The sequence below is a fragment of the Phyllobates terribilis genome, unplaced genomic scaffold (assembly GCF_046119375.1).
Source record: "Phyllobates terribilis strain yellow unplaced genomic scaffold, ASM4611937v1 Scaffold_24__1_contigs__length_18792416, whole genome shotgun sequence".
In the NCBI taxonomy this organism is placed as follows: Eukaryota; Metazoa; Chordata; class Amphibia; order Anura; family Dendrobatidae; genus Phyllobates; species Phyllobates terribilis.
This window is the reverse complement of record NW_027362784.1, coordinates 3,610,239-3,631,010: the sequence shown is the minus strand read 5'-3', so window position 1 is coordinate 3,631,010 and position 20,772 is coordinate 3,610,239. Positions and strand designations below refer to the sequence as shown.

General features: G+C 43.6%; 1 protein-coding gene across 1 annotated transcript in view; it reads right to left on the bottom strand.

Annotated features, from left to right (window-relative positions):
- Positions 1-20,772, bottom strand: part of PGBD5 (piggyBac transposable element derived 5) — a 671,274-nt gene that overhangs the window by 502,852 nt on the left and 147,650 nt on the right. The window lies entirely within an intron of this gene.

The following is a 20,772-nucleotide window of genomic DNA, read 5'->3' as shown; positions in this document are numbered from 1 at the left end:
TAGACGTGACCATCCAGCCAAACTGAGCAATTGTGGGAGAAGAGCCTTGGTGAGAGAGGTAAAGAAGAACCCCAAGATCACTGTGGCTGAGCTCCAGAGATGCAGAAGGGAGATGGGAGAAAGTTCCACAAAGTCAACTATCACTGCAGCCCTCCACCAGTCGGGCCTTTATGGCAGAGTGACCCAACTGAAGCCTCTCCTCAGTGCAAGACATATGAAAGCCCGCATAGAGTTTCCCAAAAACACATGAAGGACTCCCGACTATGACAAATAAGATTCTCTGGTCTAATGAGATGAAGATAGAACTTTTTGGTGATAATTCTAAGCAGTATGTGTGGAGAAAACCAGGCACTGCTCATCAGCTGCCCAATACAATCCCAACAGTGAAACATGGTGGTGGCACCATCATGGTATGGAGGTGTTTTTCAGCTGCAGGGACAGGACGACTGGTTGCAATTGAAGGAAACATGAATGAGGCCAAGTACAGAGATATCCTGGATGAAAACCTCTTCCAGAGTGCTCTGGACCTCAGACTTGGCCGAAGGTTCACCTTCCAACAAGACAACAACCCTAAGCACACAGCTAAAATAACAAAGGAGTGGCTTCAGAACAACTCTGTGACTATTCTTGACTGGCCCAGCCAGAGTCCTGACCTAAACCCAATTGAGCATCTCTGGAGAGACCTGAAAATCGCTGTCCACCAACATTCACCATCCAAACTGACTGAAATGGAGAGGATCTGCAAGGAAGAATGGCAGAGGATCCCCAAATCCAGGTGTGAAAAACTTTCATCATTCCCAAGAAGATACACGGCTGTACTAGATCAAAAGGTTGCTTCTACTCAATACTGAGCAAAGGGTCTGAATACTTATGACCATGTGATATTTCAGTTTTTCTTTTTTAATAAATTTGCAAAAATTTCTACATTTCTGTTTTTTTCAGTCAAGATGGGGTGCAGAGTGTGCTTTAATGAGAAAAAAATGAACTTTTTAGAATTTACCAAATGGCTGCAATGAAACAAAGAGTGAAAAATTTAAAGGGGTCTGAATACTTTCCATACTCACTGCACGCCCGTACAATCACTGCTAACTCCAGGACAACCCCAGACTAATCGCCACCACAAACAGTCGTGTATTAATCAGGCTAACTGGAGGCCTGGTTTCTGGTAGCATGTGGCTTTGAGACGCAGTTCGAGGCGTAGCCCTGTATGTTTGGATTTATTTTTCCTTTTAATAATAAACACGTTAATTTAAAAACTGCATTTTGTATTTACTTGTGTTATCTTTGTCTAATATTTAAATCTGTTTTGTGATCTGAAACATTTAAGTGTGACAAATATGCAAAATAATAAGAAATCAGGAAGAAAACACTTTTTCACACCACTCTATATACACTATATGTTCACTGGGAAGCGCACAGCAACCGGCCTAATAGCTAAAGCAGCAGGTGCCTCATCCATCAATCGTCAGTCAAAAGTGTGATTGTTCTGATGATTGGGGGCAGCCAAGTGTTGATTGTGAAAAATTGGTGGCATCAGTGAGATATCTGTGTGATCCCCTGGCTGTTTCCTGACTCTGGGCAGGGGATGGCCATATGGTGCGAGAGGCAAGTGAATTCAGCTCTTTGACTGTTCTGGTCCGCGGACCTCACCGTAGTACCCAAAGGGCCGCAAGTGGCCCATAGGTCGCAGTTTACCCAGGAAAATACCTATTATTTTCTTAAAGTAGACACCTTGCACATTGTTAAATTGACACTCAGTACAATTTAAATGCAGGCACCATCATGCAATTTTGTATCAACGTGCAATTTTGTGTAAAACAAAACATGCCTAAAATTTTTGATTAGTGGCTAAGAGTGTGACCCAAACAGAAAATCAGATACACAATTTCCTTAAAAAATGTTTGAAAATTTGCAAAGTTCATATGTAAGCCTACGTCTACATTTTATAAATCCTTATAAAATTATAAGAACTGGACAGACCAAAAAGTAATTTTGAGGCTGAAAAGTATATATAATATATTTAAAAAAAAAAAAAGTAAAAATGTAAACTTTTTTTTACTTTACTGGTGTGATTAATATCTATTCTTATATAGTTCCGATCCATCCCAGATTCAGCGGGACTGTCCTGATTTGAGTGGGAAGTACTGCTGAGTCAGGACTTTGTCCCGACTTCCACTCACTCTCTCAGTGCAAAGTCTTCTCTCGGCATCTTCATCGCTCCATATTCCTCCTCTTTAGGGCCAGGGACGTCATCTCTACTCTGCATAGACTTACATTAACCCAAAAAATAATTATTTCCCTGAGATCTGGTTTCCCAGGGAATCGAACCAACAACCTGTATCATTGTAGGCAGCAGCTAAAACTGTGAGCCATAGCTTTCACTGACGGCATTGCAGGCTGTGAATCCACTGGCAGATTAAGGCCATGTGCCCACGTAGCGTTTTTGTAGCGTTTTTGCGAAAACGCTTGTAAAACAATCTGCCATGCAAAGCAATGCGAATTCGGATGTGCTGTGCACATGATGCGCTAATTTGCGCGCCAAATTAGCATTGCGGTGCAAAACGCTGCATGACCATTTCTACCACGATTACACTGCAAATTCGCAGCCATTGAGGAACATTGAAATGCAGCAAACCCGCAGGTATATGTGGATTTGCTGCGTTTCAATTAAATTCAATGGCCGCGAATTTGCAGCGTAATCGCGGTGCGTGTGGTACCCGGGATGAAGAGGAGACTACAACTACCACGCGGTGAAAAAAGAAACAGAAAAGTTAAAAATAAACAAAAACTGTATATTCACCGCTCCGTCGGCCCCCGGTCTGCTCACCGGTCTCCTCCAGTCTGCTCCCGACCACGTCCTCTTTCCTTGGCGTCCCGCAGTGTACTATCAGGACCTGCTGTGACGTCATTTAGTCACCTGATGGTCACGCGACCGCTGACGTCGGCTGTCAGGTGATGGTCGCGTGACCATCAGCTGACTAAATGACATCACCGCAGGTCCTGACAGTACACCGCGGGACGCCAAGGAGAGAGAATCACAGGATCGCCGCAGGGAGCAGACCGGAGGAGACCGGAGAGGTGAGTATACAGATTTTTTTTTATTTTTAACATTTTAATTCTTTTTTTTTTACTATAGTTGCTGCATTTAAAGCATCAGTTGTTCACACATTATAAATCCATGCCGGTTGCATGGATTTATATTGTGTGACCAACTTGTCAAGCACTTTTCCAAGTGATGCTCAAAATTGCTTGGAAAACTGCTTGAAAAATCGCATGCGAAAACGCTGAAAAAACGCTTCTCTCTGGCAGAAAAAACGCATGTAAATCTGCATGCGTTTTTTCTGCCGGAGAGAGTCAAAAACGCTCTGCATCAAATCTGCTACGTGGGCACATAGCCTTAACTGACACAGAGATGCATCTGTATATAGAAGTGTATTTTTATGTTCCTGTATTCTAGAGGGAAAATAAAAGTAAGATTTTTCTTCCTGCAAAATTCCAAAAAATAAAAAACAATTACAAAAACGTAATTTTTAATGTGCTTTTTTAAAAAATAATAAACACCACAAATCATCAAATTACATGGACATATTTGGTGTCCCTGTAATTGAAACAACCTATACAACACAGTGATTAGATGATGTATAGTGATTGGTAAACGTGAATTATTTTTTTTCTCTATTAAACCCCAAAAAATTATAAACAATGTAATGCTGAGGCCGTATTCACATGTATCGTAAATGCTGCATTTTTTCTGGGGTTTTTTCTGCACGTTTTCTGCAGGTGTCAGTATACGACCCAATATCAATCTTCTTTGATTATTGCTTGTTTGCTGTCTTTCTTTTATGCGGTGCCCCCCCAATTTGATGCATTTTTGATGCAGATCTTAAGCAGCGTTTTTAATTTTTTTTATAGCAGTAGTATAGTTTTTTTTATAGTAGGGAAAAGCTTTGATTCTACACTTAAAAATGCAACAGAATTTTTTTTAAATGTGTTTTTTTTTCAAGCTCCACATATGAGTCTATACTGAAAAAAATACTCCAAAACTGCACAGTTCAGCAGCGTCTTTAGATGCACCGAGGGCAAGAGTTTTCAAACCACATCCACTTTTCTTGGCCAGTTAGGCTGTGTTCACATGTATCATGCTTTTTTTTTGTGCAGAAATTCGTCTGTGTCTACCTGTATGAGCAAAGTGAATGTGATTTCATGAAAACAGCTACCCTCTCTCTAAAGACGCTGCTGAACTTTGCTATTCTCGTGCTTTTCTATCCTGTAGAGGATTCTATATGGAGCCTATAAAAAAAAAAAATGTAAAAAACTGTAGTTACTTTTTTAAGTGCAGAATCAAAACTTCTCTGTGCTATATAAACCACACTGAAAATGCGGATTCAAATCTGCCCCAAAAATGCATCAAATAAGGGGGAAAAGGCATAAAAAAATTCAGGAAAAATGCAATAAAGATTGTTATTGTGTAGTTTGGTGCGGACACCAGGAGAATACATAAAACACCGTATTTGTGCAAATTGTGAACAAAGCCACGGCCCCACTATCAGTATTTTTTCTCAAGAGTGGGAGCCAAAACCAGGTGAGGAACAATCAGAGAAAAGGTATAATAGAAACAAGTCACCAATTCTGAATTTACAGTGGGTACGAAAAGTATTCAGACCCCTTTAAAATTTTCACTCTGTTTCATTGCAGCCATTTGGCAAATTCTAAAAAGTTCATTTTTTTCTCATTAATGTACACTCTCCACCCCATCTTGACTGAAAAAAACACAGAAATGTAGAAATTTTTGCTAATTAATTAAAAAAGAAGAACTGAAATATCACATGGTCATAAGAATTCAGACCCTTTGCTCAGTATTGAGTAGAAGCACCCTTTTGAGCTACTACAGCCATGAGTCTTCTTGGGAATGATGCAACAAGTTTTTCACACCTGGATTTGGGGATCTTCTGCCATTCTTCCTTGCAGATCCTCTCAAGTTCCGTCAGGTTGGATGGTGAACGTTGGTGGACAGCCATTTTCAGGTCTCTCCAGAGATGCTCAATTGGGTTTAGGTCAGGGCTCTGGCTGGGCCAGTCAAGAATGGTCACAGATTTGTTCTGAAGCCACTCCTTTGTTATTTTAGCTGTGCGCTTAGAGTCATTGTCTTGTTGGAAGGTGAACCCTTGGCCAAGTCGGAGGTCCAGAGCACTCTGGAAGAGGTTTTCATCCAGGATATCTCTGTACTTGGCCGCATTCATGTTTCCTTCAATTGCAACCAGTCGTCCTGTCCCTGCAGCTGAAAAACACCTCCATACCATGATGGTGCCACCACCATGTTTCACTGTTGGGATTGTATTGGGCAGCTGATGAGCAGTGCCTGTTTTTCTCCACACATACTGCTTAGAATTATCACCAAAAAGTTCTATCTTCATCTCATAAGACCAGAGAATCTTATTTCTCATAGTCTGGGAGTCCTTCATGTGTTTTTGAGCAAACTCTATGCAGGCTTTCAAATGTCTTGCACTGAGGAGAGGCTTCCGTCAGGCCACTCTGCCATAAAGGCCTGACGGGTGGAAGGCTGCAGTGATAGTTGACTTTGTGAAACTTTCTCCCATCTCCCTACTGCATCTCTGGAGTTCAGCCACAGTGATCTTGGGGTTCTTCTTTACCTCTCTCACCAAGGCTCTTCTCCCACGATTGCTCAGTTTGGCTAGACTGCCAGGTCTAGGAAGACTTTTGGTGGTCCCAAACTTCTTCCATTTAAGGATTGTCGAGGTCACTGTGCTCTTAGGAACCTTGAGTACTGCAGATATTCTTTTGTAACCTTGGCCAGATCTGTGCCTTGCCACAATTCTGTCTCTGAGGTCCTTGGGCAGTTCCTTTGAGCTCATGATTCTCATTTGGCCTGACATGCACTGTGAGCTGTGAAGTCTTATATAGACAGGTGTGCGCCTTTCTAAATCAAGTCCTATCAGTTTAATTAAACACAGCTGGACTCCAATGAAGGAGTAGAACCATCTCAGGGAGGATCACAAGGAAATGGACAGCTTGTGACTTAAATATGAGTGTCTGAGCTAAGGGTCTGAATACTTACTACTATGTGATATTTCAGTTTTTCTTTTTTAATAAATTTGCAAATATTTCTACATTTCCATTTTTTTTCAGTCAAGATGGGGTGCAGAGTGTACATTAATGAGAAACAAAATTAACTTTTTAGAATTTACAAAATGGCTGCAATGAAACAAAGAGTGAAAAATGTAAAGGGGTCTGAATACTTTTCGTACCTACTGAAGATTGTGAGCCCCAATGGGGACAGTGCCCATAATGTCTGTAAATTGTATGAATCGTAAAGCGCTGTGGAATATTTTGGTGCTATATCAATAAAAAGATTATTATAGATAATAGATATATGGATATAATAGATATATGGATGGATAGATAGATAGATAAATAGATAATAGATAGATATATCTATGGAAAGGAGTCTGTTGCTCACTGAGCAACTGCTCACTGGGGTAGATGTGGGGGACAGTGGTAGTATGGAGCTGCAGGACGGTGAGGCAGCTAGCTGGGTGACAGTTAGAAGGGTGTAGAGGGAAGAGTGCCAGGGAGTCTAGTCCTGATCTGGCACACCCCAATAAGTTTGCAAAGTTGGCAGATGATGGGGGTGTCGTACAGGTGTAGCACTGCTGCAACAAAGCATGTCCTCTGAAAGCTGGAGGAGTGTCAGCTCCAGTAAGAAGGGAAATAGCAGAGCAGAGCAGGCCAGGCAGGTGCTGGTAGTGGGGGACTCAATTATTAGGGGAACAGATAGAGCAATCTGTCACAAAGGCAGGGATCATCGAACAGTGTGCTGCCTACATGGTGCTCGAGTCTGGCACATCACTGATTGGGCTGCCAGATTACTCGGAGGGGCTGGTGAGGACCCAGAGGTCATGGTGCACATTGGCGCAAATCACAAAGTTAGAGGTAGGTGGAAGGTCCTTAAAGATGATTTCAGGGAATTAGGCTGCAAGCTTAAATCAAGGACCTCCAAGGTGGTATTCTCTGAAATACTGCCTGTACCACATGCCACGCCAGAGAGGCAACGGGAGAAAAATAAGTGGCTCAGGAATTGGTGTAGGAAGGAGGGGTTTGGGTTCCTAGAGAACTGGGCCGACTTCTCAGTTGGCTTCAGGTTCTACGCTAGGGACGGGCAGCACCTCAATGGGGAGGGTGCAGCTGTGCTGGGGGAGAAAATGGCTGGAAGGTTGTAGGAGTGTTTAAACTAGGGATTGGGGGGGGAGGGTATTCATTTTATAGGTGGGAAAGATAGTACAGATAGCAACCTGGGCACAAATAAAGAAATTGGGGGTGGGGTTACAACAGTCAATAAAGTAAGACGGAAGAGAGGTAGAGAGAGATACATAAAATGCATGTACACTAATGCCAGAAGCCTCACCAACAAAATGGAGGAATTAGAATTAATTTTGTTGGAAAATAATTATGACATGGTGGGGATATCTGAGACATGGCTGGACGAGAGCCATGACTGGGCAGTTATTTTACAGGGCTATAGTCTGTTCAGAAATGACCGTACAAAGCGAGGGGGGTGTGTGTGTTTATATGTAAAATCATCCTTAAAACCCATCTTGCGTGAGAATATATGTGAATCTAATGAAAATGTAGAGTCCCTGTGGGTGGTGATAAGAGGAGAGGGAAAAAATAATAAATTACTGATAGGGGTTTGTGATAAGTCTCCAAAAATAATGGAAGCAGAGTAGAATATCCTCATAAAGCAAATAGATGAAGCAGTGACTCAAGGAGAAGTTATTATTATGGGGGACTTTAAGTACCCTAAAATACATTGGGGAACAGAAACCTGTAGTTCAAGCAAAGGTAATAGGTTTTTGACAACTATGAGAGACAATTACTTTTCACAACTGGTTCAGGACCCAACAAGAAGGGGGGCACTGCTAGACCTAATATTAACCAACAGGCCAGACCGCATATCAAATATACGAGTTGGGGGTCACATGGGTAATAGTGATCACAAAATAATAAGTTTTCATGTATCCTTTAATAAGATTTGTAGTAGAGGGGTTACAAGGACACTAAACTTCAGGAAGGCAAATTTCCAACAGTTGAGAGAGGATCTTAGTGCAATAAACTGGGACAATATCCTGAGACATAAAACTACACAAAGCAAATGGGAGACATTTATTAGCATCCTGAATAGGACCTGTGCACAATATATACCCTATGGGAATAAACATGCTAGAAATAGGAGGAAACCACTATGGCTAAATTGAGCTGTAAGGGGTGCAATAAGTGACAAAAAAAACATTTAGAGAACTAAAGCAAGTAGGTAGTGATGAGGTATTAAATAAATATAGAAAATTAAATAAATTCTGTAAAAACCAAATCAAGGCAGCAAAGATTGAGACAGAGAGAATCATTGCCAGAGAAAGTAAAAATAATCCCAAAATATTCTTTAACTACATAAATAGTAAGAAACTAAAAAATGATAGTGTTGGCCCCCTTAAAAATAGTCTGGGTGAAATGGTGGATGAGGAAAAAGCCTATATTCCAAATGATTTTTTTCAACAGTATTTACACAAGAAAATTGCATGACAGAAAACATGATCAGTGATGACAAAAATTCTCCATTAAATGTCACTTGCTTAACCCAGCAGGAAGTACGGCGGCGTCTAAAAATCACTAAAGTTGACAAATCCCCAGGCCCGGATGGGATACACCCGCGAGTACTGCAGGAATAAAGTAACGTCATAGATAGACCATTATTTTTAATCTTTAAAGATTCCATAATAACAGGGTCTGTACCACAGGACTGGCGTATAGCAAATGTGGTGCCAATATTCAAAAAGGGGACAAAAACCAAACTTGGAAATTATAGGCCAGTAAGCTTAACCTCTACTGTGGGTAAAATCCTGGAGGGTTTCCTAAGATATGCTATACTAGAGTATCTGAAGAAAAATAACCTCATGACCCAATATCAACATGGGTTTACGAGGGACTGTTCCTGTCAAACTAATCTGATCAGCTTTTATGAAGAGGTAAGTTCCGGACTGGACCAAGGAAATGCAGTGGATGTTGTGTATATGGACTTTTCAAAAGCTTTTGATACGGTTCCACACAAAAGGTTGATACATAAAATTAGAACAATGGGGATAGGGGAAAATATATGTATGTGGGTTAAGAACTGGCTCAGTGATAGGAAACAAAGGGTGGTTATTAATGGAACACAGTCAGACTGGGTCTCAGTTAACAGTGGGGTACCACAGGGGTCAGTATTGGGCCCCCTTCTTTTTAACATATTTATTAATGACCTTGTAGGGGGCATATTTATAAATGTAAGGTAATGCACTTGGGCAGAGGAAATAAAATGTATGTAAGAAAAATATGCTTAATTGTAAAACACTGGGCAAAACTGTCACTGAAAAAGCCCTGGGTGTATTGATGGACGACACGCTCACGTTTGGTGGCCAGTGTCAGGCAGCTGCTGCAAATGCAAATAAAATAATGAGATGCATTAAAAGAGGCATAGATGCTCATGAGAACATAATTTTACCTCTATACAAGTCACTAGTACGACCACACTTAGAATACTGTGTACAGTTCTGGTCTCCGGTGTATAAGAAAGACATAGCTGAATTAGAGCGGGTGCAGAGAAGAGTGACCATGGTTATTAGAGGACTGGGGGGTCTGCAATACCAAGACAGGTTATTACACTTGAGGTTATTTAGTTTGGAAAAACGAAGGCTTAGGGGTGATCTTATTACTATGTACAAGTATGTGAGGTAATAGTACAAAGACCTTTCTACTGATCTTTTTACTCTGAGACGGGGACAAGGGGGCATCTTCTACGTCTGGAGGAAAGAAGGTTTAATCATAATCACAGACGCGGATTCTTTACTGTAAGAGCAGTGAGACTATGGAACTCTCTGCCGCATGATGTTGTAATGAGTGATTCACTATTAAAATTTAAGAAGGGCTTGGATGCCTTTCTTGAAAAGTATAATATTACAGGTTATATATACTAGATTCCTTGATAGGGCGCTGATCCAGGGAACTAGTCTGATTGTCGTATGGAGTCAGGAAGGAATGTTTTTCCTCAATGTGGAGCTTAGTGTTTGCCACATGTTTTTTTTTTGCCTTCCTCTGGATCAACATGTTAGGCTATGGGTTGAACTAGATGGACTTAGTCTTCCTTCAACCTTAAAAAAGATGTTACTATGGATAGATAATAGTTAGATATATAGATATGCAGATATATTGATAGATAGATAATAGATAGATAAATAGATATATGGATTTATAGCTAGATAATAGTTAGATATATGGATATATACACTGCTCAAAAAAATAAAGGGAACACTGAAATAACACATCCTAGATCTGAATGAATTAAATATTCTCATTGAATACTTTATTCAGTACAAAGTTGAATGTGCTGACAACAAAATCACACAAAAATCATCAATGGAAATGAAATTTATTAACCAATGGAGGCCTGGATTTGGAGTCACCCCCAAAATTAAAGTGGAAAAAGACACTACAGGCCGATCCAACTGTGATTTAATGCCCTTAAAACAAGTCAAAATGAGGCTCAGTATTGTGTGTTGTCTCCACGTGCCTGTATGACCTCCCTACAACGCATGGGCATGCTCCTGATGAGGTTGCGGATGGTCTCCTGTGGGATCTCCTCTCAGACCTGGACTAAATCATCCACCAACTCCTGGACAGTCTGTGGTGCAATGTAACGTTGGTGGATTGAGCGAGACATGATGTCCCAGATGTGCTCAATCGGATTCAGGTCTGGGGAACGGGAGGGCCAGTCCATAGCTTCAATGCCTTCATCTTGCAGGAACTGCTGACACACTCCAGCCACATAAGGTCTGGCATTGTCCGGCATTAGGAGGAACCCAGGGCCAACCGCACCAGCATATGGTCTCACAAGGGGTCTGAGGATCTCATCTCGGTACCTAATGACAGTCAGGCTACCTCTGGCGAGCACATGGAGGGCTGTGCGGCCCTCCAAAGAAATGCCACCCCACACCATTACTGACCCACTGCCAAACCGGTCATGCTTAAGGATGTTGCAGGCAGCAGATCACTCTCCAAGGCGTCTCCAGACTGTCACGTCTGTCACATGTGCTCAGTGTGAACTTGCTTTAATCTGTGAAGAGCACAGGCCGCCAGTGGCAACTTTGCCAATCCTGGTGTTCTGTGGCAAATGCCAAGCGTCCTGCACGGTGTTGGGCTGTGAGCACAACCCCCTGTATTCTCAGTATGTTATACATGCAGCACTCAGCGTGAGTACACCCCTCTGTATTCTCAGTACGTTATACATACAGCTCTTAGCGTAAGTGAGTACACCCCTGGTATTCTCAGTACTTTATACATGCAGCATTCAGCATAAGTGAGTACACCCCCCCTGTATTCTCAGTACATTAGACACACAGCGCTCAGCGTGAGTGCACCCCCTGTATTCTCAGTACATTATACATACGCTGAGTGCTGTAAGTGAGTACACCCCCCAGTATTCTCAGTACGTTAGACATACAGCGCTCAGCGTGAGTACACCCTCTGTATTCTCAGTACATTATACATACAGCGCTCAGCGTGAGTGCACCCCCTGTATTCTCAGTACTTTATACATAAAGCGCTCAGCGTAAATGAATACACCCCCTGTATTCTCAGTGTTTTATACATACAGCGCTCAACGTGAGTGAGTACACCCCCTTGTATTCTCAGTACGTTATATCTACAGCACTCATCGTAAGCGAGCACATCCCCCTGTATTCTCAGTACGTTACATCTACAGCGCTCAGCTTGAGTGAGTACACCCCCTGTATTTTCAGGACGTTATATAGACAGCACTCGGCTTAAGTGAGTACACCCCCCTGTATTCTCAGTACGTTATACATACAGCGCTCAGCGTGAGTTCACCCCCTGTATTCTCAGTATGTTATACATACAGCGCTCAGCATATGTGAGTACACACCCCCTGTATTCTCAATACATTATACATACAGCACTCAGTGTAAGTTCATTCTCAGTATGTTATACATACAGCGCTCAGCATATGTGAGTACACCCCCCTGTATTCTCAATACGTTATACATACAGCACTCAGCGTGAGCGAGTACACCCCCCCCTGTATTCTCAGTACGTTATTCATACAGCGCTCAGTGCAAGTTCATTCTCAGTATGTTATACATACAGCGCTCAGCATCAGTGAGTACACCCCCCTGTATTCTCAGTACGTTATACATACAGCACTCAGTGTAAGTGAGGAAACCCCCTGTATTCTCAGTATGTTATACATACAGCGCTCAGCGCGAGTATACCCCCTTTATTCTCAGTACATCATACATACAGCGTTCAGCATAAGTGAGTACACCCCCTGTATTCTGAGTACGTTATACAGTTGTGCTCAAAAGTTTACATACCTCTGCAGAATTTTTCCTTTCTTGGCCTTGTTTCAGAGAATATGAATGAAAACAAAAAACTTTTTTTCCACTCATGGTTATTGGTTGGGTGAAGCCATTTATTGTCAAACTTCTGTGTTTTCTCTTTTTAAATCTTAATGACAACTAAAAACATCCAAATGACCCTGATCAAAAGTTCACATACCCCAGTTCTTAATCCTGTGTATTGCCCAATTTAACATCAATGACAGCTTGAAGTCTTTTGGGGTAGTTGTGGATGAGGTTCTTTATTTTCTCAGATGGTAAAGCTGTCCATTCTTCTTGGCAAAAAAGCCTCCAGTTGCTGTAAATGCCTGGGCTGTCTAGCATGAACTGCGCTCTTGAGATCTCCTCAGAATGGCTCAATGATATTGAGGTCAGGAGACTGCAATGGCCACTCCAGAACCTTCACTTTGTTCTGCTGTAGCCAATGACAGGTCGACTTGGCCTTGTGTTTTGGATCGTTGTCACGTTGGAACGTCCAAGTACATCCCATGCGCAGCTTCCTGGCTGATGAGTGCAAATTTGCCCCCAGTATTTGCTAATAACGTGCTGCATTCATCTTTCCTTCAGCTTTTACCAAGTTTCCTGTGCCTTTGTAGCTCACACGTCCCCAAAACATCAGCGATCCACCTCCATGCTTTACAGTAGGAATGGTGTTCCTTTCATCATAGGCCTTGTTGACCTTTCTTCAAATGTAACGTTAATGGTTGTGGCCAAAAAGTTAAATTTTGGACTCATCACTCCAAATTACCTTGTTCCAGAAGTTTTGAGGCCTGTCTCTGTGCTGTTTGGCGTATTGTAGGTGAGATACTTTGTGACATTTGCGCACTAATGGCTTTCTTCTGGTGACTCCACCATGCAGCCCATTTTTCTTCAGGTGCATCTTGAAACAGCGACACCGCTAGCTTTCAGAGAGTCCTGAATTTGAGCTGATGTTATTTGTGTGTTTTTCTTTGCATCCCGAACAATTTTCCTGGCCGTTGTGGCTGAAATTTTTGTTGGTCTACCTGACCGTGGTTTGTTTTTTACCGAGCCCCTGATTTTCCATTTGTTAATCACAGTTTGAACACTGCTGACTGGTATTATCAATTCATTGGATATCTTTTTGTATCCCTTTCCTGTGTTATACAGTTCAACTACCGTTTCCCGTAGATCCGTTGACAATGCTTTTGCTTTCCCCATGACTCACAATCTACAAACGTCATTGGCTGGATGAAAGATGCAAGAGTCTGTCTGGATCCCAGAAACTCACTCAGCTTTTATGCAGAGACATTGATTACAAGCAAACAGGTCACAGGTGAGGATGTTACCTTTAGTAGATATTCAAACTCATTTATGTCAAATTCTGTGCATGTTATCAGGCCAAAATCACCAGGGTATGTGAACTTTTGGTAATTTGGATGTTTTGGTTGTCGATAAGATTTAAAAAGAGAAAACACAATAGTTTGACAATTAATGGCTTCACCCAACCAATAACCATGAGTGGAGAAAAAGTTTTTTTGTTATCATTTGCATTCTCTAAAACAAGGCAAAGAAAGCAAAAATTTTGCCAAAGTATGTAAACTTTTGAGCACAACTGTACATAGCTAGCAGCTTTTATTCTGGCAAAAAGATTTTTAAAGCCGCCACCACGATAAGGTAGACTCTTCTGGCCGGGCCCTACTCTTTTCTAACCTATTAAAATTTTCTTAAAATATACTATATGCAAATTGCCTCTTCAGAGAAAAAAAGAGGACTTGAACTTTATAGTGCCACCTATTGGAAGCAGCAATCCTACAAGTCACAATCGTCCCTTTAACGAGTCGTGCAATATGACTTAGGATAAAAGCCAAGTCAGAATCTCAATTTGCAGACACGGTGTTTCGGTCTATTGGCCCTCGTCAGTGCAAAGTATGAGAACTGAATTGGCTAGGTGAGAGGCTCTATGGACTGAGGTCTAAGGGGTAACGTTTTTTCCTTGTGGATAGTGACACACCGGCTCTGGCATGCCAAAGTAAGGAGGCTTATTCACTGTGCAATGCTCCTCTGGGAAATTTAATATGCAAATTGCCTCTTCAGAGAAAAAAAGAGGACTTGAACTCTATAGCGCCACCTATTGGAAGCAGCAATCCTACAAGTCACAATCAACCCTTTAACGAGTCACGCAATATGACTTAGGATAAAAGCCAAATCAGAATCTCAATTTGCAGACACAGTGTTTCGGCCTATTGGACCTCGTCAGTGAAAAGTATGAGAACTGCTTTGGCCAGATCCGGTGTATCACAAGGAGAAACGTTACCCCTTAGACCTCAGTCCAGAGAGCCTCTCACCTAACCAAATCAGTTCTCACCAGTGACATTATACACAGGAGCTCTTTATATAGTGTCAGTGTACAGGTAATACAGTGATCACCAGTGACATTATACACAGGAGCCCTGTACATAGTATATATTGTCAGTGTACATGTAATACACTGACTGACCGGTGACATCTCTAGGTGAAGTCCTTCATCTTCGCTTTTCTCCTACATCCAGCACAGACCGCCATCACTTCTTCCAGCCAGGACTAGTGTTGAGCGATACCTTCCGATATCAGGAAATATCGTATCGGATTGGATCGGGCCGATACCCAAAAAGTATCGGATATCGCCGATTCCGATACCGGAAACCAATGCAAGTCAATGGGATACAAATATCGGAATGAAAATAAACCCTTTCTTTCCTTGTAGGTTAATTCTACATGAAGTAAAACAACTAAGAATAATGTAGAATGACATGAAAAGCCGGCAATTCATCAGCGGCATTCACCGGTACCCGACAATTTACAACAGAAAGAATAGAGCTTCACACATAGATTAGGTAGATAGAACCATGTCAGTCACATATATATGAAGTACAGTGACAGTGTTGCTTACAGAACTTGTCATTTAGTGTAAAGGATTTATTTAAAAAAATATTAGTGTTTTCGTGCACCGTCTCTTTAAGAAAGCCGGCCGGCAATTCAGCATCTGTACCCGACAATTTAGAATAGAAAGAATAGAGAATCACACATAGATTAGATAGATAGAAACATGTCAGTCACATATATATGAAGTACAGTGACAGTGTTGATTACTGTACTTGTCATTTAGTGTTAAAATAAAGGATTTATTTTTAAAAAAATTGGCGTGGGGTTCCCCTTAATTTTAGGCTCTAGCGGAGGTTAAGCAGACAGCTGGGGCAAATGTTTGAAGCCTGGGAAGGGGGTAATACCCACGGAGCTTCCCAGGCTACTAATATGAGCCCCCAGCTGAATACCTAGCCTTTACTAGCTATTAAAATGGGGGAACCCCCCAAAAAAAATAACGTGGGGTCCCCCCTAATTTAATAGCTAGCAAAGGCTAGGCAGACAGCTGGGGGCTGATTTTAATAGCCCAGGAAGGGTGCCATGAATATTGGCCCCCTCCCAGGCTAGAAATACCAGCCGTCAGACGCCCCAGAAATGGCGCATCCATAGGATGCGCCAATTCTGGCACTTAGCCTCGCTCTTCCCACTGCCCTGTAGCGGTGGCAGTGGGGTAATAGGGCTGGGGTTCATGTCAGCTTATAATGCCAGCTGACATCAAGCCCAGGTTAGTAATGGAGAGGCGTCTATAAGACACCCCCATTACTAACCCCATAGTCAAAGTTAAAGAAAAACACAAACACCCAGAATAAAGTCCTTTAATTGAAATAAACACACAATTCTTTATTGTTCTAAATTAAACCATACTTACAGTCACGCCCATTCCAGCTGAAGCCAACGATCTCCTGCAATAAAAGAAAAATAATAAAGCAACCTCATCCTTACCTTTCCATGGTTCCCATGACAGCTTCAGCTCTGCTACATCGAGATGACAGGCTGGACCGCAGCAGAACGCTGCCATCCAGCCTGTCATCCCGCAGACACTGAGAAGCGCAGGCTTGCTTGCGCTCCTCAGTGTCTGGCTGTGACGGCATCCAGATGAGCCGAGGTCATGTCCAATGAACTCAGCTCACCTCATGCACGTCACTGACAGCGTGGGAAAATTCTCCTGCACTCAGCGCTTCAGCGTGAGAATTTTCCCACGCTGTCAGTGACGTGCATGAGGTGAGCTGAGTTCATTGGACATGACCTCGGCTCATCTTTATGCTGTCACAGCCAGACACTGAGGAGCGCAAGCATGCCTGCGCTTCTCAGTGTCCGCGGGATGACAGGCTGGATGGCAGCGTTCTGCTGCGGTCCAGCCTGTCATCTCGATGTAGCAGAGCTGAAGCTGTCGTGGGAACCATGGAAAGGTAAGGATGAGGTTGCTTTATTATTTTACTTTTATTGCAGGAGATCGTTGGCTTCAGCTGGAATGGGCGTCACTGTAAGTATGGTTTAATTTAGAACAATAAAGAATTGTGTGTTTATTTCAATTAAAGGACTTTATTCTGGGTGTTTGTGTTTTTTTTAAATACTTTACTAGAAATTCATGGCGGTCATGTCTAATATTGGCGTGACCCCATGAATTTCGGGCTTAGGGCCAGCTGATAATGCCAAGCTGGCCTTAACCCCTTTATTACCCAGTGAGCCACCGCACCAGGGCCCTGGATGAGTTGGGTACAGCGCCAGAAGATGGCGCTTCTATGAACGCGCCATTTTCCGGGGAGGCTGCGGACTGCAATTTGCAGCGGGTGGGGCCCAGAAAGCTTGGGCCTCCCTGCGCTGCGGATTCCAGCCCCCAGCTGCCTAGTTGTACCTGGCTGGACACAAAAATAGGGCGAAGCCCCACGTATTTTTTTTTTTTATTATTTCATGAAATTCATGGAATAATTAAGAAAAAAAGGGCTTCCCTATATTGTTGTGTCCGGCTAGGTACAAATAGGCAGCTGGTGGTTGGGGGCAGCCCGTTCCTGCCTGCTGTACCTGACTGGACACAAATATAGGGCGAAGCCCCACATAAATTTTTTTTAATTATTTCATGAATTTCCAGAAATAATTAAAAAAAAATTGACGTGGGGCTTTGCACTATATTTGTGTCCAGCCAGGTACAGCAGGCAGGAACGGGCTGCCCCCAACCACCAGCTGCCTATTTGTACCTAGCCGGACACAACAATATAGGGAAGCCCTTTTTTTCTTAATTATTCCATGAATTTCATGAAATAATTAAAAAAAAAAAAACGTGGAGCTTCTCCCTATTTTTGTGTCCAGCCAGGTACAACTAGGCAGCTGGGGGATGGAATCTGCAGCGCAGGGAGGCCCAAGCTTTCTGCCCCCCCCGCTGAAAATTGCAGTCCGCAGCCGCCCCGGAAAATTTTGCGTTCATAGAAGCTGGATGCTGTACCTGGCTGGCATACAAAAATATGGCGAAGCCCACGTCAAAAGTTTTGGGAAAAATTAATTAAAAAAAAAATAATAATTTAGGGACTGCATCTTTATTAACTCCTCAAATGTCATTTAGTGTTAAAATAAAGGATTTATTTTAAAAAAAAATGGCGTGGGATCCCCCATAATTTTAGTCTCCAGCGGAGGTTAAGCAGACGGCTGGGGCAGATGTTTGAAGCCTGGGAAGGGGGTAAAACCCACGGAGCTTCCCAGGCTACTAATATCAGCCCCCAGCTGAATACCTAGCCTTTACTAGCTATTAAAATGGGGGACCCCCCCCCAAAAAATGACGTGGGGTCCCCCCTATTTTAATAGCTAGCAAAGGCTAGGCAGACAGCTGGGGGCTGATATTAATAGCCCAGGAAGGGTGCCATGAATATTGGCCCCCTCCCAGGCTAGAAACACCAGCCGTCAGCCGCCCCAGAAATGGCGCATCCATAGGATGCGCCAATTCTGGCACTTAGCCTCGCTCTTCCACGCTGCCCTGGTGCGGTGGCAGGGCGTAATAGTGGTGGGGTTCATGTCAGCGCCAGCTGCCATGAAGCCCAGGTTAGTAATGATGGGTGTCTATAAGACACCCCCATTACTAGCCTACAAAGTGTTAAAAAGAAAAAAGACACTACACCCAGAAAAAAATAATTTATTTGAAATAAAACACACCATTTTATTTAATTCTTAGTTTACTAAAAATAATAGTTACCTGTCCACGTTCCTGCGCTGATCTCCCATGCACAGCTGTCACATCTGGAGATGGTGACAGCTGTGCATGGCTGCTGTAAGCTCACACTGCCGGGAACACGTCCGCTCCCGGCAGCGGGAGCCACTGACTGAGGTCACCGGAGTGCATTCAGGCAGCGCAGCTCCGGAGACCTCCTTTACGGCACTGCTGTACCGTGGGAATTTCTCACGATACAGCAGGGCCGTAAAGGAGCTAACCGGAGCAGCGCTGCCTTAACTCCGGTGAGCCCTTACGGCCCCGTCATTCTAGCGGCGGCGGCGGTTCAGAGCGGTCACATTCTATGTGGCTGCTCTGAACTGGAGATCTTCGTGGGACACTCGTGGACTACTACGGAGGGGTAAGGATAAGGTTGTGGTTTATTATTTTATATTTTATTACAGGAGATCGGTGGCTTCGGGGAATTAGGTGTCTAGGTGAGTATAGGTGTAGTTTTTTATTTTTTACTTTATTTTAGGTGGCGATCGGCGGGGACAGGTAATGTATGAACTAATTTATTGTAGGTAACCACTGGCCACCAATGACATGTATTTAAAATTTATTGGGGCACAGTAGGGCAATTTAAATAGCAGGATCAGGCTGATGGGAACTACTGCTCCCATCGAGCTGATCCTGCTGGCACGAGTGGACGGGGGACAGACATAGGCCGATGGGAGTAGTAGTGTCACATCGGCCTATGTCTGCCTGCACGCACAGGCACAGACACCCCGCACACACACGCACAGACACCCGCACACACACGCACAGACACCCGCACACACACTAATCATGACCGGTCTGATGGTCTGGGAGGTGAGGCTGACCTGTGCGGCCGTGGGAAAGTTCATGTGAGTTCATGCAGTCAAACATGAACTCACATGAACCCTCTGAGGGCACCGCGGCTACTTCAAATGAACAGCTGATCGGCATCACCTGATACCTCAGCTGTTCATTTGAAATAACCGGCGGGAAAGCGCAGCACAGAACGGGAAAGCCGGCGGTGAAGTCTTTTCACTGCCGGCTTCCCCGCCCGGGTCCTTCGCTCCTTGGTGCTGCGCTCCCCGCCCGGTCCTAATTTACGATTGGGATTGGAGGTGGCGAGGGGAGCGGAGGATCGGGGTGGGAGGCTGCGGGGAAGCAGTATGGGGCTGTGTGATTGTTTAAAAGCCGGCGGCTTTTTACCGCGCGCCGGCTTTTAAACAATCAGGAGAATTCTCCCCCGCTGGGATGGCATTCTGATGACAGGCTGGATCGCAGCTGAGCGCTGCCATCCAACTTGTCATCCTTCACAGACACTGCAGAGCGCAGGCATTATGGGAACTTCCGATTCCGGTATTCGATATTGTAAAAGTATCCGAATTAAGTATCGGAATTCCGATACCGCAAATATCGGCCGATACCCGATATTTCAGTATCGGAATGCTCAACACTAGCCAGGACTTGTCACTGCATAAAATAACACACAGTTATCTAGAGCACATTCCCCAACTTCTACATTACAACAGCTGAATACAGATATGCACCCACCATTAACATATAATTAGTCATTATGCAACCCACTATTCCAAATATGAATTGTAATCTACGATACCCCCACTGATTGTAAATAGCCACTTTCCCCATCTAATAAATATATAAATTAATTAGAACCTGTACTCTTTCCCCCCATTTGTTATCAGTCATACTCCTGCATCTGCAATGCCCCCCACTCTGTACCTCCTTCTGCAACCGATTCATTATATTTACATGCATCCTCTGCCCCAATTCATTATGTCATGTCTGTGCTCTCACCACCACCACCCTCTATTGATCATCATTTACTCTCCCCCATTCACCATTTGCTCTACCCACCCCCCACTCCCAATTCATCATGTGCTCTCCCCACTCCCCCATCATGTGCAGCTCTTCCCACCCCAATTCACCATGCACTCTTCCCACGCACCACTCATAATCCACCATGCGCTCATCCTCCCCCCACTCCCAATTCCCCATGTGCAGCTCATCCTCCCCCCACTCCCAGTTCCGCATGTGCAGCTCACCCCCCCACTACTAATTCCCCATGTGCAGCTCATCCTCCCCCACACTCCCAATTCCCCATGTGCAGCTCATTCTCCCCCTCAATCCCAATTCCCCATGTGCAGCTCACCCCCCCACTCCCAATTCCCCATGTGCAGCTCACCCCCCACCCACTCCCAATTCCCCATGTGCAGCTCACCCCCCACCCACTCCCAATTCCCCATGTGCAGCTCACCC